The sequence below is a fragment of the Lactuca saligna genome, chromosome 7 (genome assembly GCF_052625555.1).
Source record: "Lactuca saligna cultivar CGN05327 chromosome 7, ASM5262555v1, whole genome shotgun sequence".
Lineage (NCBI taxonomy): Eukaryota > Viridiplantae > Streptophyta > Magnoliopsida > Asterales > Asteraceae > Lactuca > Lactuca saligna.
The window spans coordinates 18,234,384-18,251,534 of NC_136423.1; positions in this window are offsets into that span (position 1 = coordinate 18,234,384).

Consider the following 17,151-nt stretch of genomic DNA (forward strand, 5'->3'; position numbering starts at 1 on the left):
CCCCCCCCCCCCTGAGTGTGGAAAATGTAGACCGGACGACCCGGAAGTTTGGTTTGTGTTATGGAGCCCAAGGGTATATCGGTAGAGTATCAGTTCGAGCCTTTATGAACTTTAGGTTTAAGTTTGGAAAGTTCTAATGCAAGTGAGAGTTGATAGAAGTGTAGAGCTTCTCATTACCTCTCCGTTGATATAAAGAACGTCGAGATAGGACTTATAACGAAGAAGTTATGACATTTGGAAGATTAGTGGTTCTTGATCCTAGCTAAGTACGTTGGGCGTACGCTAGGAGTAAGCCGAGCGTACTGGCTCGACATCCGGATCGCAGAGGCTTCAACGTACGTTTGGTGTACACATGGTTACACGAGACATACAGCCAGCAGGGGCAAAACCCTAAAATTTAGGGTTTGTGCCATATTTAATCACCTTAAGTCACTCATGGATCTTCTTATGACCATTCTCCACTTCTCCAAACCCTTAGAACGAAACCATAGTGCCTTTTGTGATATTTGGAGCTTGAAAGTGAATTTTGGTGATATTATTGGTTATTTTAAGGAAGAAGAACTCTTGGAGATTTTATTGGGGTAGCTTGAGCTTGTAGATCCAGATTCATCATCATCTTTGCAAGCTATTTGAGGTATAAAGTTCCCTACTTGATGATTCTTTATGCAAGATTTAGTTGAGGGCCTTGTTTATGCATTTTTGGGTCTTTTGAGTTAAAGTTGAGCTTTTGATCTACTCCAGAAGCCATGGATGTTAGATCTGAGTTCCATTGAGGTCACTTGTTCATAAAAATGCAAAATTCATGAGAGATATTGGTCCATGCAAGCGTTAAGACTCTTATTAAGCTTCTTTTTGAGTGTTGGGTTCCATTAATTCATGCATGGGTGTAAAGTTTCCAACTTTATGTATTAAGTCACCATTTAGGATCAGATCTAAGAGTTTGGCAAGTTGTATTAATTGAATAAGTGCTCAATGGAGTGGATTAGTAATTAGGGGAGTACGTTGTGCGTACCTAGCTGGTACGCTGCGCGTACTGGCTCCGGAAGGAGTACGCTAAGCATACGAGCTGAGTACGCCCCATATACTCAGCAAACTGACTTTCAGTTTGACTTTCACAAGTTTAGGCCATATTTTAGGCTTTGTTGGGCCATTGGACTTCTGACTTTGGGCCACGGATAGACTATGGACTTTCGGGGAATTAGGTCCATGATGATTTTTGGGCCTAATTTAGAAGGTGGGCCTTGTAATGCCATTTAAGGAATTTGGGCCTTTTGAGTAGATGGGTTGGGCCTTGGTTTTCAGGCCAAGTAAGGAAAATGGTAAAATGGTCTTTTACCTTGGAAAATTGACAAGTAGCTTAGATTCTTGATTATGGGTCGAGATCCAATTATTAATTGGATATTATTTGATGATGTTAGTGCGGGGATTTTCTGGACCAACAGACTGAGATTTATTTGAGAGATTTAGCAGCTAGAGGTGAGTTTTCTCACTGTGTTTAGCGAGTTGAAGGCACCAATGTCAGCCCATGGTTTGCTATGTTAGGATGCTAGTTGTCTTTGTGACTCTTGCATCTGTTATGTGTTATATGTTTACCGGGCGGGGCCCGATGACTATCATGTATGGTATTTATCTTTGTGATTATTGCATGTGTTTGTATGATTATATGTTTATGTGTTTATATGTATACCGGGCGGGGCCCGATCCCAGATTGGGCTTGATGACTGACATATTTGTTTACCGAGTGGGACCCAATGTCGGGCTGGGCCCATTATATCTGTGATATGTATGGTATGTGGTATTTTAGGGAAACTCACTAAGCTTTGTGCTTACAGTTTTCAGTTTATGTTTTCAGGTATTTCTGGTTCGAAGGGGAAGAGCCCGGGATGATGTACTTGGATGTTATTGATACATTTTGATTCATCATGGTTCTATGATGCTTTTTGGATAATGGTTTTATAAATTTTAAAATCAAAATTTTTAGCCTTAATTTTTAGGAAGTTACATTCTTCCTCAAGCTTCACCAAATTCCAAAGAGTAAGCTCACGATCAAGCAAACAAGCTCTCAATGATGCCTGGAGGTTACGGTTTCATGTTGAAGGATTGGAGGTTGAAGATGATGCCATAATCCTTGAGTTTAGGTGCTTAAATATGGAAGAAACCCTAAAAATCATGGGCTAAGGGTTGCAGTAGCTGCCACATCATCACGATCATTAGAAATGCGTTTCTTGAAATTGGCATGCCACGTCTTAGTACTCCATTCACCGCGCCATAGCAGAAGGTTTTTCCTAAAAACCTTACCATGATCCCTCAAATTCCTCAACTAACATATTCTTCAAAATGAGTGTTACGCTATAGATACACTTCATGTTCAATTATGAAGCTTTATAAGACTTAGTTTCCTACACAAAGGCTTTTATGATATTAAGATGACAAACTTTTTGGTATTTAGATTGAAAGAAGCATTAGTAAACAATATTTTCTAACTATAACCTTTTGTGTCATGTATTACTTATTTATTGTGTGTTAATACTTTTTTGTTGCCGCTCACTTGGACGAAATTACATATATGTATTTGTAACAATTGGTATAAATAGGTCAAAGTTCATCAGTTACACCACCGCAAACACTATTGTAAAAGGACTTATTGTATAGTATTCCTTGTTCTTAAGTGCAATTGAAGTCATTATTATAACACCCTGTTGTGGATTATTTTGTGATTCAGGACCCGTGGGCCTTAATACGAGTATTAGAAGGTTTTGAGGTGTTGAAAGAGAAAGGTCATTCCCTTTTGGGATGTGGGTGAGGTAGGTTGTGTGATAAAAGAGTTGGTTTGTGCTTTAGAGCCCGAATGTATTGTTAAGGCGCTGGTTCGGGCTTTTCATGAATTTTGGATCTGAGTTCGAGTGGGATTCAGGAGGAATAAAGTTGATAGAAGTGTAGGGATTCTCGTTAGCTTTCCGTGGATATAAGGATCGTTGGAAACGGACTTATAACGAAGAAGTTATGGCCTTCAGGAGTTTTATGGTTTCAGGCATAGTGGTCAATTTACATGTTAATTGGGCTTGGACTGAAAATCACATGCTTAGTGAATCTTAGCTATACCTCTACATAATTATTGAAGTTCATATATTGATATACATACTTTTGGATTTGAAAACTTACAACATACACGTAAATATTATACATGGTGAAAAACATAACAATCGTGAAAAGTTGAGGATCTAGTGAAATTTGTCGGCTCATTTTTCGTTTGATGTGCGTAAATAAGCTTAAGTTCGGCTCAAGCTCGTTAAAAAGCTCGTTTACTAATACCCGAAATCCATGATTTCCCAAATATGTTTTTATTTTAATATATGAAAATAATAATAAATTATATTATGTAAAGGCTCGTTTAGGCTCGCGAGCCTAATTGAAACCGGAATCAATTAACTGTTGATAATTTTAATAACCAAAATATAAATGCGGAAGCGTAAACTTTAGATCTTTAATCTTGAATCTGATTAAAAGAAAACTTAAACACGAAATAACGATTACAAACCTGATTTCATTATGATCTTTGGATCTGAAGAACTAGGGAGAGCTTTCCAGTTGATCTCAAGAACTCTCTCTAAAAACCCCAGCAATAAACCATACAAATTTCTTAGTGTATTTTCATGTGTCTTGATTTGCTCCTCATCACATGTATTTATAGATGGATATAAACTCAAGGGATCTTGAGGATCTTGAGTCAAACCGGGAACTCAAACCACATGGTAAGTAAATATTTTATAAATCGGTCCATTAACAATTTATATTCTTACCATAATAATTGGATTTAATGATAACATTACATGTATAAGATGTGGTCCCATAATTATCTAACAATATCCCACTGAACCACAAATATATAATTGTACATATAACTGTACAAGCGCTTTACTGAATGTTATCATAATATTGGTACCCTTAAACAATCCCGTCCACTAATCATAATAGTATAGGATCAAAGCGGTCTTCGTTGCAATTTACATAAATAAACCTATCAATGGTCACATATACATATATAACTAACGACATAGATTAAACATGATGCGTGGTTTTAAAATTTAAATAGATTTCCAACGAGTTCCTCTTTAGATTGAAGTGAGATCAAACTTCAAATAAGTACAACTAATAATGGAGTTAACTGAATTCTTAATTCTGTACAGAAAAACATAATTTATCTTACACAAAACATAAAGCACCATAAAACTCCCACTAAAACCAAATATCACACCAACGTGTGTAGTATGCTCATGAAAGACCTAGGGAGGTAATCCCTTTATGAGCAGATCCGCTTTCATGGAGTTTGTTCATATGTGATATATATATTTCCATTTTGCACTATTGTTTTAACAGAAGAAAACTTGATGTCAATATGCATTGAATTAATAAAACTTATGTTGTTGGAATGTAACATTGTTGGCTTACTATCACAACTTTAGTGGTCTTTCAATACCAATAACGTGTAGCCTCATGATAAATTTTCGTAAACATATTCAATGCTACAAATTATGATGCCATTATGGAAGAAGCTACCGAAGTCTATTCCATGAAATGGCTCATCATGCTAAAACGTAAAAGTATCCTGATATGGATCAGTAACCATTTTGGCATCTAATAAAATCAGATTCTTAATAATAAAAAATGATCTCCAAAACATTTGATTTCCTATAATTGAGCATATAGCCTTTTGTTATATATAAAAATCACAAAATCCATTTAGCTTCTTTCTTATAAGCCAAACATGGGGTGCATAGATATCTGTCCAAAACCAGAAAGGTAAAATTACTCTCACTTAATCTGTGATACACAAAATCATCTACTGTATTTATCTCAAAAAAAAAGAGATAATAAATTGATGATAAATGTGATACCACGCATAGGTATCCCAAGTTTGAGGTTTTTGAGTTTGTGTATTCAAAATAGGAGATTGGATAACATTGTCGATCACTGATTCATAATATACATACTATCGAAAACAATAATAGGAATTAAGATTGATTCCTTTTTAAGGACAATGTTTTAACTCTGTTTCTCCCCTAAACTCAACATCCTCAAAGAATTTTGCTCTATCCAAAATGCAAGTTCAATATCCATGCAATTGAGAACTAACATAATGTCCTCATTCAAATCCTTAAAGTTAATCTCATTGATTACATGAATAGTAAATGTGATCAATGGTAGCAGAAGAACTAAAAGCAATCAAAGTTTCTGATAACAAAATCGAGTTGGCTCTGATACCAATTGTTAATAATTTTAATAAGCAAAACATAAATGTGGAAGCGTAAACTTTAGATCTTTAAGCTTGAATCTGATTAAAAGAAAACTTAAACACGAAATAACGATTACATACCTGATTTCATTATGATCTTCGGATCTGAAGAACTAGGGAGAGCTTTCCAGTTGATCTCAAGAACTCTCTCTAAAAAGCCCAGCAATAAACCATACAAATTTATTAGTGTATTTTCATGTGTCTTGATTTGCTCCTCATCACATGTATTTATAGATGGATATAAACTCTAATGTGAGAGATGGAAGGGATTTTGAGGATCTTGAGTTAAACCGGGAACTCAACCCACATGGTAAATAAATATTTTATAAATCGGTGCATCAACAATTTATATTCTTACCATAATAATTGGATTTAATGATAACATTACATGTATATGATGTGGTCCCATAATTATCTAACATTAACCCTTTCCTTGTTCATTGATCTCTCTTCTAATGGGACCTACAACTCGATGATGGTGGTTTGCTTTAACAATGTTCAGCAAGTTTGATATGGGTATATGCTATTAATCCCTTAGCATATCATCGCCAACAAGAACTATTAATTATCGAATTTATAGGCGTAAACTTAAAGGAGATGCTTTTAACACAATGATGTTCATGTGTTGGTGTACGAAAACCTTTACCTTTGAAGACATGCCCAAGATGCCCTCCACATGTTGCACACATGATCTCCACCCTCATTTCATTTGGATCAGCCTATCAACATTCATACAAGTAATTAACCCATAAAGATTAGATTGGATAAACCATGAAGAATTGAAAGGAATCGAAAGGAAGGTTGCATAGATCAACACAGAGTAACACTAAAGTTTGCAACTATGAGAAGGCTACCATACTATTTTCCTAGTGTCAATTACTTATTCCACCATTATCATCTCACTAATCTTCACTAAATTCCAACACAACCAAAACCAATATATCATTTATCAACAATAATTTGGAATTTATAAAACAAAATTAGGTGAATTTAGGATCAAGACATTGTAATGGCAATGGGTCATTTATCAATAAGAAAATGGATTTTTCATGAAATATACTTAGATTGACAACAAACACAAAGACCAACACCAAATTAGTTGCAATCTACATACTCAAATTGGCACCGAACACACAGATTTGTGTCTTTAATAGTCCAACAAGGTAAGCTTCGATAGTCTCCTGAAGAGTAGCAACGACGGAACTTCAGAATCGTATATTGATTTTGAAGCCCGAAATCACAAATCAGTTTTGAACTTTAGAATCGAGATTGTCGAAGTAAGCTACTGATGGGTCTTAGTCTCTTTCCAGGCTTCTTTCTACCTTAATTTTCTCTCCATTGTTGCGATAAACAATAAAATAGGGATGAGCAAAAACCGAACCGAAAACCGAAAAAAAACCGCCATAACCGACACCGAAAAACCGAAACTAAAGCAATAACCGACAATTTAGGTTTTAACTTTACGAAAACATAAAAATAACGGTTTGGTTTGGTTTTGATGTATAAAACCACCTGTAAAAACCGAATCGACCCACACACACACACACACACACACACACATATATATATATATATATATATATATATATATATATATATATATATATATATATATATATATATATATATTGGAAACGGAAAATATATTAAATGAGGTAAAAGCCTCAACTAGCAAGTGACTAGAAGAGGGCCCCAAGCAACGTACAAAGATAACGATTACAAGTCAATAAAAGGGGACACTAACCAATCATCCCAATTACATATTACTTTTTTACCCCTATGTTTAAGCCAATAAAAAACCATTGTTTTAATACATTCAGTCCCTTGCACCAACGAGATTCCTTCCTTCAGAAATAATCGTTTGTTCCGGAACCGCCATAGACTCCATAACATTCCTTGGCATATGGTAGCTAGCCATTTCCTCCTCTTCGGACAACTCCCCCATGCCGATATAACGTGAAGAAGATCTCCAGTGTTCCTTATTAACCTGTGGTCCATCGTTACACCACACCAACTCATGATATTGCTTCTAATCCTGGACGCGAACGGGAAGTCGATGAGAATATGATCTACACTTTCCTGTTGACCAATACATACGTTGCACCACAATGAATTCACCTTAATACCTCGCCTCTCCAGAGCAGTTGCTACGGGTATTCTACCTTGAACAGCTCTCCATACGAAACATGACACCTTTATTGGGACCACCTTATACCACTGTATTATCGTTGTGCCCGTAATAGAGGTAGGAAGTTATTCAATAACCTTCCTAATTGATCTTACTGTGTACGAACCATCACCTGTTAACAAAGACCTACATTGATCACCTCCCGAAGTTAAACGAATACTAGAGATATCACTAGTTAGTGCTTGCACATCCGGACCTAGTCCAATGTAACAGCCAGGAATTTCCAGGTATTTATTATTAGTGTATTTTTAGAGAATCGTGAGTGGACTCGGCGAGTTGGAGCTCAAACTCGCCGAGTAGGATCGCGATTTTGGACGCGGGTTCGCGTCTGGACTCGGCGAGTCCACGCTGTTTAATGAAACCCTAATTTCCAGGGTTTGAGACCTATTTAAAGGGGCTTATGGCCGTCATTTGCGGCCACCAACCCCTTGAGAGAAACCTTAAAGAGATTTGAGCATTTTGGGAGAGAAAAGAGGCCATTATTGACCTTTGAAGCTTGGTTTGGCAAGGCAAAGGAGATTCTAGCTAAGAGGAGGCACGGGAAGTGGACATTCTTCGATTTTGGAGCTCAGAGCATCATCTTGGAGGTATATCTTGGCTTCCTTTTTCGGTTTTTATGATGAACATGGGGGTTTAGGGTTTCTTGACCCCTTTGTTGGTTAGATTTGATGTCCATTTCGTCCCTATTCATGATAAGGCTTAAGATGAGATCTATATAGGTCCAGAAGAGCTATATTCCTTAAGCTTTATGAGGGTTCATGAGAGTATTGGCCTAGAGTTATGAGATATGGGGCTAAAACATCATTTATGAGCGAATAGTTGTTGTTTGAGCCCCAAGGTTCGGACTTTACGTGATTATCATGCTTGGGGAGGTCAGATCTATGAATGTATGGAACAGATCTGACCTCAGGAGTGAGTTTGAGTTGATGCCTGGCATGGACTCGCCGAGTCTGAAGAACAGACTCGGCGAGTAGCATGAAGATTGCCCAGCACCACTCAGCGAGTGGTCTTGCCGAGTTAAGGGATTGACTCAGTGAGTCAGGGAGAGTCAGAGTGGGTTGACAGGTGGACTGAGTCAAGCTGGAACTCGCCGAGTTGTTCTTGAGACTCAGCGAGTTGAGTCGTGGAGGCCCCACAACTCATACCAGGTGGAACTCGTCGAGTTAGGAGAATACTCGTCGTGTCAAGTGAGGATCCTAGGGAAATCAGTGTATGTGCATAGACTCGTCGAGTCGCTATAGTGCACTTGCCGAGTCCGGTCAAAGTTGACCGTTGACCATTGACCAGTGTTGACCTATGTTGACTTGTTAAGGGATAGTCAACCTTAGTTGTGAAGTGTTATTTAGAGACGTATTGTGTTATAGGAGGACTATAGATCGGGAGATCGAGCACGAGTGATTTCAGGGACTTGCGAGTTACCGAGATACGCGAGGTGAGTCTTCTCACTATACTTTACCTTGAGTAGGTAACTAGAGTTATGTGATACAGCGTTTGTATGCTATATATGTGTTATGTGTTGCGCTGCATTATTCTATGTGATTTATGTTGTGCATGTTTACAGAGTTAGAACCTGAGGGTTCACAGAGTTTGGGTGCACGGACCCACAGAGTTATAGCCTCGAGTGGCTAATATGTGTTATATGTGGTATTTTGGGGAACTCACTAAGCTTTGTGCTTACAGTGTTTGGTGTTATTTGTTTCAGGTACTAGTGATGACTGTGGGAAGGCGCTGGCTTGATCAGTACACACGCATGGGATTTTATGATTTTGAGATCTTGGGATTTTTGTATTACTTGGATTAAATTTCAAACATGGTTGTTTTATGAATATTAAGTGAATTATGTTTTTATAAAAATCGAGAAATTTGTTTCGAAATTTACAGTGTTACATCCAACATCAGGGGGGGGGGGGGTGATACTTCCAATTCCAAGAGATGGTTGCTCCTGAAATTCGGTCAGCAACAGAACACCTTTTCCTAGTTTCAAGCTCAAACAGGTGAGGAAATTTGTCTTTTAAGATCCCAGAACCTGACCATGGGTCATACCAGAATAATGTTTCCTTTCCGCCCTTTATCACTTGTTTGAACAAGTCATGAACTCCCAGACCGTACTTTAACATGTCCTCTTTAATACGCCCAATGTTGATCCACACCCCCACTACCCGTCTGTCGAGATAAGTAATCGAAGGGCTTATTCGACAGATTGTGGATCCCATGGCTTATACGGGCCCAAAGAGAGTTTTTTTTTTCGTTTTTTAACCGCCACCACCATTTCACAAGTAACCCATAGTTTAAAGATTGTATTGATCCTACACCCAATCCACCGTCACCTTTGTCCGCCCTGACATTATCCCAAGATACCTAGTGTATCTTATTTCGATCATCACAGCCACCCCATAAGAAAGTTCGTTTAATTTTCTCCATCTCGTCTATTACACCTTTCAGGCCTTAAATAATGATAAGTAGTAGGTGGGCAAATTACCCAGAACTGACTTTATTAACGTTAATCTGCCACCAAATGAGAGGGTTTTGGCCTTCCATAGAGAAAGTTTGGATTGGAATTTCATAATTATGGGCTTCCAATTTTTTATGAGATTCATATTGGCTCCCACCGGAACCCCGAGGTAGTCAAAAGGGAGAACACCAGCTTCACACCCCAATAAGCTAGCCCACTTTTTTGTTTCTTGGACAGTAGCGCCAATACTAAAAACTCTTGATTTATGAAAGTTTACCTTAAGGCCCGATGCTATATGAAAACATCTTAGAATTCGCGCAAGGTTTTTAAGATTATCTCAAGACCACTCGCCGATAAACAATGTATTGTCCGCATAGAATAAGTGAGATATGGTTGGTCCATTTCTAGGGATTTGTATCCCTTTGAAAATCCCTTTCTCACAAGCAGATTTAAGGGCTACGTTTAAGCCCTCCATGGCGATAATAAATAAGTATGGTGAGAGAGTACCTAACTCCTTTGGTTATAGAGAATTCTTTCGTTGGAGAGCCGTTAATGATAACAGATGCCCTAGACGAGATCAAACAGCCCTGAATCCACATCCTCCATTTGTTCCCGAATCCCATCTGTGCAAGAACCGAATCTAAATATTCCCAATTCAGTGAGTCGAATGCTTTGTCAAAGTCTACCTTGAAGAGGAGGACTTTTTTCCGGATCCGATTAGCCCATGAATAAATCTCATTAACCGCAAGGGGGCCATCAAGTATACACCGCCCTTCCACATATGCCGACTGGACACCATCGATTATCCCACCAATGACAGTCTTCATACGAGTGGAAAGTAACTTGCTTATAATCTTACTTAGACATCCAATAAGGCTTATCGGACGAAAATCATTCAATGACAGTGGGTCCTTAGACTTAGGAGCAAGCGTGATGAAGGACGAGTTACACCCACGAGATAGTGATCCAAACTCTTCAAAATGCCTCACAAAATTCACCACGTCGTATTTAATAATGTTCCAGAATTTTTTTAAAAACTTGAAAGTGAAACCATCGGGGCCTGGGGATTTCTCGTTGCCACATTGCCAAATAGCAGCTTTGACCTCCTCCATACTAAATGGAGATTCAATTCTGATGGCGTCCATCATAGAGATAGTTTTGAACATCGGGTTGACGAGTTTAGGTCTAGAAACATGATCTTCGGTGAATTTCTTCTCGTAGAATTTATAAACTTCCTCTTTAATCTCATTAACGTCGGAAGTCCAACGCCCATTAATTATAAGACCATGCAGGAAATTCCTCCTGTTTTTGCTATTGATGTAACCATGAAAAAAAAAGTATTGTTTTCGTCCCCATCAACTATCCATTTAATTCTTGCTTTATGTTTTAAATCCATAGCCTTCAACCGCTCTAGCTCCATTATCTTTTTTAAGCCAATGTTCCAATTATTCACCTCCCCAGCATTGAGTGGTCTGGATTCCACAAGCTTCTCTAAATCCTTAACCATATTCTTTGCTTCTGTAAGTTCCTTCCCTTCTTTTTGGCTCACATTTTTCCTCCATTTCTTAATAGAATCCTTTAAAAATCTTAACTTGGCAGCCAAATACATATCTAGAGTACCATATCCCACAAACCGGTTCCAATCATCAATTACAACCTGATCAAAATCCTCACTTAATAACCATGAATTGAATAGTTTAAATGGAATCGGCCCAAAGTCAGTTGCAACAGTAAGTAGCGTGATGGGGTTGTGGTCTGATAACTCCCTCGGGTGGGCCGTCACTGCACAGAGGGGAAAAGAATTGAGATATCTCGAACAAACCAAAAATCTATCAAGCTTACTGAGTTTAGCATCCGCGCGACTCATAAACGTATATTTTTCCCCACCCATGTTGAATTCCTTTAAATCCGCCTCCTGCATGAATCTGTTAAAGGCAAGAGCACTGGAAGGGCAAAACTTTGAGTTACATCTCTCACCTGGATTTCTAACAACATTAAAATCCCCAAACATAACCCACATTCCTGGCTTTTCATTTTTTATTTCTATTAGTTCTTTCCATTACTGCTTTTTATCCGACAAGGATTGCGGACCATAGACATTAACCATGTTCAGGTTTTCCGCGATATTCTTACATTTACCAATTACAACAAGAAAGTGACGGTTCTTTAGATCCTCTAATTTTTGAAAAACCTTGGTATCCCATATGGAGATGATACCTCCGGATCGCCCGTTGGAGTCGACACCATCATAATCATAATCATTTGAATCCCAACATCCTTTTACATTGATATTTGTGAAGTCAGAAATCTAAGTTTCTTGTAACCCAACAAAAGTAGCTTTGTGATGAGTCTTCAAACTTTTTTACCCAATTCACCTTCTCGTCTTCACCCACACCCCTTACATTCAGTGATAAGCAATTCATTGCTTATAGTTGCAATCACCCCTTCCACCCACAACCTCGGCCAGAATTTGATTATCGGCCTCCATTTGGAATCCAATTTCTGTCCCGATACCCACAGTTTGTCTGATTTCATCGGAAACAGTCTCTACTAATCCCTCACTACAGTTCTTGTCCGACGTAGAGTTTGTAGGATTCCTATTAAGATCTAGCGATACACCAATGTTAAGAGATTGAGACTCATTACCTTGATTATTGTTGTTGATTGTTGGAATATTAGCAGAAAGGTTCGAGCGACTACAGATTCTAACGCGTTTCCTTTTTTATTTTTGCTTCACTGCTACTGTGTTCGGTACTAGAAAACGAATCGCCCCTTTGGGCTGTGAATAAACTTTGGGCTGGAGCAATACTGTTATGTGCGAATCCAACTTGATCTTGGGGCCCCAGATTGTTAATAGGCCTAAAATTAATTTGACTATCCATGTCAACAGCATTCACATCTGTGGGACCAGAATTAATGCTATCATTGACAAGTTCATTGCGTTGGGACTTTCCATTTGTGGATTCTCTGACCGTCGTGTTTACATTCCCGGGATGCTGGGGAGACTTTACAGTTCCGTCCCGACTGTTCGACTTCTCCGGTTGCTTCCCCGGAGCTGCATCCGACCGGAATTCTCCTTCCTCAATTTCGTCTTCAGCTACCTGCATCCATGTTTCTGATACCCCTTCTTCTTCGTCTTCGTCATATATATATATATATATATATATATATATATATATATATATATATATATATATATATATATATATATATATATACACACACACACACACACACACACACACACATATATATATATATATATTATTTATTATGTTTTAAACTTTTAGTTTTAGATTTTAGGCTGTACCCCTTTAGTAATTTATGTTTATTTTCAACAAATCGTTAATATTGTTAAATTTTGATCTTTTGAACACTTTTATGCTTTTAGAATACTAGAATTTGTACTTTTTATTTTAGTATATTTAAAGTAGATACAATACTATTTATCGCAACGTACTTTTACCGGGTTGGAACCCAAAAATTAGAAAAAAACAGAAGCTTATAAACCCACGGTTTAAAATCGAAGACCCATAAACCTAACTCGGAAAACCGAAAAACCGAACCATGCAAAAACCGAACCTATATTGGTTTAAAAACCGAAAAACCGATTTTTTACGGTTTGGTTTGATTTTAGCCAAAAACCGACCCAAACAGACCTATGCTCATCCCTACAATAAAATATGAGCTTCTTTTTTTTTTTTTTTTTTTTTTTTTTTTTTTTTTTTTTTTTTTTTCTGTTTTTGAAATAAATGATCACTGAAGAAGATGGGTTACACGTTAAGGGATGAGAGTCGCTTAAGACAATGTGAAGAGGAGATGAGAAGAGGTAGCACCACTTTTACAAGACAATGATATATATATATATATATATATATATATATATATATATATATATATATATATATATATATATATATATATATATATATATATATATATATATATATATATATATATATATATATATATATATATATATATATATATATATATATATATATATATATTAGAGAGAGAAAGAGAGATAACCTAACGACATTAAAACCAGGAACCATCCATGTCGGATTTGAAAATGTTAGGACCACCGGTGTTAAGCTAATGAAAGATATCGTTAAGTGCAAAACACAAGGATTGATTTTGAAAGATATCATTAAGTTGTTAATTTTTTGTAAAACACAGGACTATTTTTGAAATTTTGTATAAAAGGTATTTAAATACGATAATAAAATATCTATTAAGCAGCTTTTCGGGACTTGAATAAATTTATTATCTATAGTTTTGATGAGAAAATAAGCAATGCTCATGTGAACCCCAGTTGAGACTTGAGACATTGAAAACTAGTGCCTTAAAAGCCCAGCTCCCTGATCCCCATCTTTGGTCAAATATTAGTTTATTCATCTCAAGACTTATAATATTAATTTAAACTCATGGTTTTCCGCCTATCGTAGAAAAAGTTCAACCATTTGAACCAATGCAATTATTTATCGTCATTATTTGCATTAGTGCTTTCTGTGTTGTAACTATATGTAAAAATTTATGTGTTGGTTCTATACCACGTTTTAAAAAGAGGATCGGAACGGCCGGTTTAACTGGGAATCGATTTTGGATCTTGTTCGAATCCAAAAAATCGTTCATATTGTGAACCGGTAAATACGGTCCGGCCGGTTGAACCGGTTAAAACCAGAAATTTTAAAAAATATATATATTTTATTTTTTATATAGTTAATATTAATAATTACGTAATTATGACATTATTCAGTTTTTCCGGTTATTGAAATGTGTCCGACTGGTTAGATCCGTTGAACTATCGAAACTATAAGACGGTCGATTTGGTCTCACAGTCCAATTTTCAGAACCTTGGTTCTATATCATATTTGAACGGTGAACCGTATTTATTATAAATTATAATATTTATTTGAACATATTAATAACTCATGTACATGTATAATATTATACTTATAAATGAGATATTTTTTCTATCACCTCATGCATTTAAAACCCCCACACAAATTTTCAAGCACCTCATATATTTGAAACCTCTATATCTTTTCACATTCAAAGTAATTAATCACACATTATGAAAGATTTTATAACTTATAGAATATGTTTAATAAGTAATTAATGGATAGTCTACTATAAAAATATCATTCTTTTTTACTAGATACACAAATACAAATTACATACAAAATTCACAAAGAAAACAAGTTTAAAGGTTTTGTGTTGGTTTGAGGGTTTTGAACCATTTTTCAAGTCATATTATTATGTTAAAGTTTTTAATTTGTAAGTTTGTTATATACTAATTCTTTATATATATATATATATATATATATATATATATATATATATATATATATATATATATATATATATATATATATATATATATATGGTTTAAGTATTCTTTTAAGACAATCATTATATGTTGTGGTTGAAATTTTAATATAAATTAGATTAGATTCATGTTATCGATCATATGTTATGGAAAGTGGTATAAATAATACTTAATTAAATATTGTATGTATGTTTGTGTTGTTTCAAAGTAATAATTAATAAAAAAAATCATGTATATGCAATATTATCCATAGTATTCATATAAATCTCTTTAAAATGTAAATTGTCTATCTTAACACTTTGTATTTTACTATATGTTTAACATTTTAATTATAACAATAAGTTTCTTTTAAAAGTTTCTTTCGTTTATTAATAATAATAAGTAGTTTTAAAACTAAAGCACCATAATTATAAATAATAAAATCAAACTATAAAAATCATGGATATATCATATTATCCATGCAAGTCTTTTTTGAAACGCAAATTATCTATCTTATCAGTTTATTATTTAGAGTATCTTTCACATTTTAATAGTAATATTAAGTGTTTCTTAAAAGTTTTTTTAACTTATTAATAATAATAACTGGTTTAAAACTAAACAACAATAATTTTAAATGATAATAACATCAATTTATAAATTACATAACGTTAACAACAAACAAAATTGTATTTTAAATGAACATCATTATTGAAATTAGAAAATAATCGTATAAGTAAAATTTTAAATTAATCAATCATAACAATTGTTAAAAATAATATTAAATATATAATTATATCTAATTTTATTTATGAGGAATGTGGGTTGATGTCAATGAACAATATTGTTCGAAATATTATGTCAAAGTTAATGTCAATAACATAACCATTTTAAACATATATATTTTCAACATTTTAACAATATATTTTTAACCTAGGCTGTGCAACACGCAAGAATTCATCTAGTATATGTATAACGATTGATTATATCTAACATCCAAGCTTTCATACCTAATGGTAATAAAGGATTTCTTTAGTGGCGAGTAAGTATTACTCATAAGCTATTTGTAAATTTTATGGAATGTGGATTACAAGATACATACATACATACATACATGCATGCATCCATACATACATACGTACATATATATATATATATATATATATATATATATATATATATATATATATATATATATATATATATTCTTATGATTTTATTACATCTAGTCATACTCTATCTTTTTCTACCATCTCTTAGGTATCAACATATACCTTTTCATCATCTAATCATTCATAGGATTATACTACATATAATCCCATTCTTTCTTGATCTACTCTTATGTGTATTACTCATAACACCCTTGTTTTTTACTTGTACATCTCTACCTAGTTTGGTTATATATACATGCTCAATCACATGATCTTAAATGTAATACCACAACTATGTAATCTTACATAGGAATATAATACATATAATCCTATTCTTTATTTCTCTTTGTCATGCTCATATACATGACTATTACATACAAACATACATACATGCATATAAATAAATATATAAAATAATCTAGAGAGGGTAAGAGTAATAACTCACCTTGTTAGTTAGTGGGGACTAACTACTATAGGCTTCATTCTTCCATTGATGCATCTTAATCCATTCTCTTTGCTCTTAGGCCTATTCATATACATATACAAGTTTATTAATACTTGTTTTAGCCTATTAAGAGCTTAATGACTCTTATGGTCATAATGACCACTTAATGGATCAATATTCTAACTTCTTATTTTATTCTTTTAATCTCATCCAACCAATGAACTAAGCATCTCGTACTCCTTAATTCATTATAATCTACAACTAATGCATCGATTCACTAATCACTGATTAGAGTTTCAATACTTCTAAAC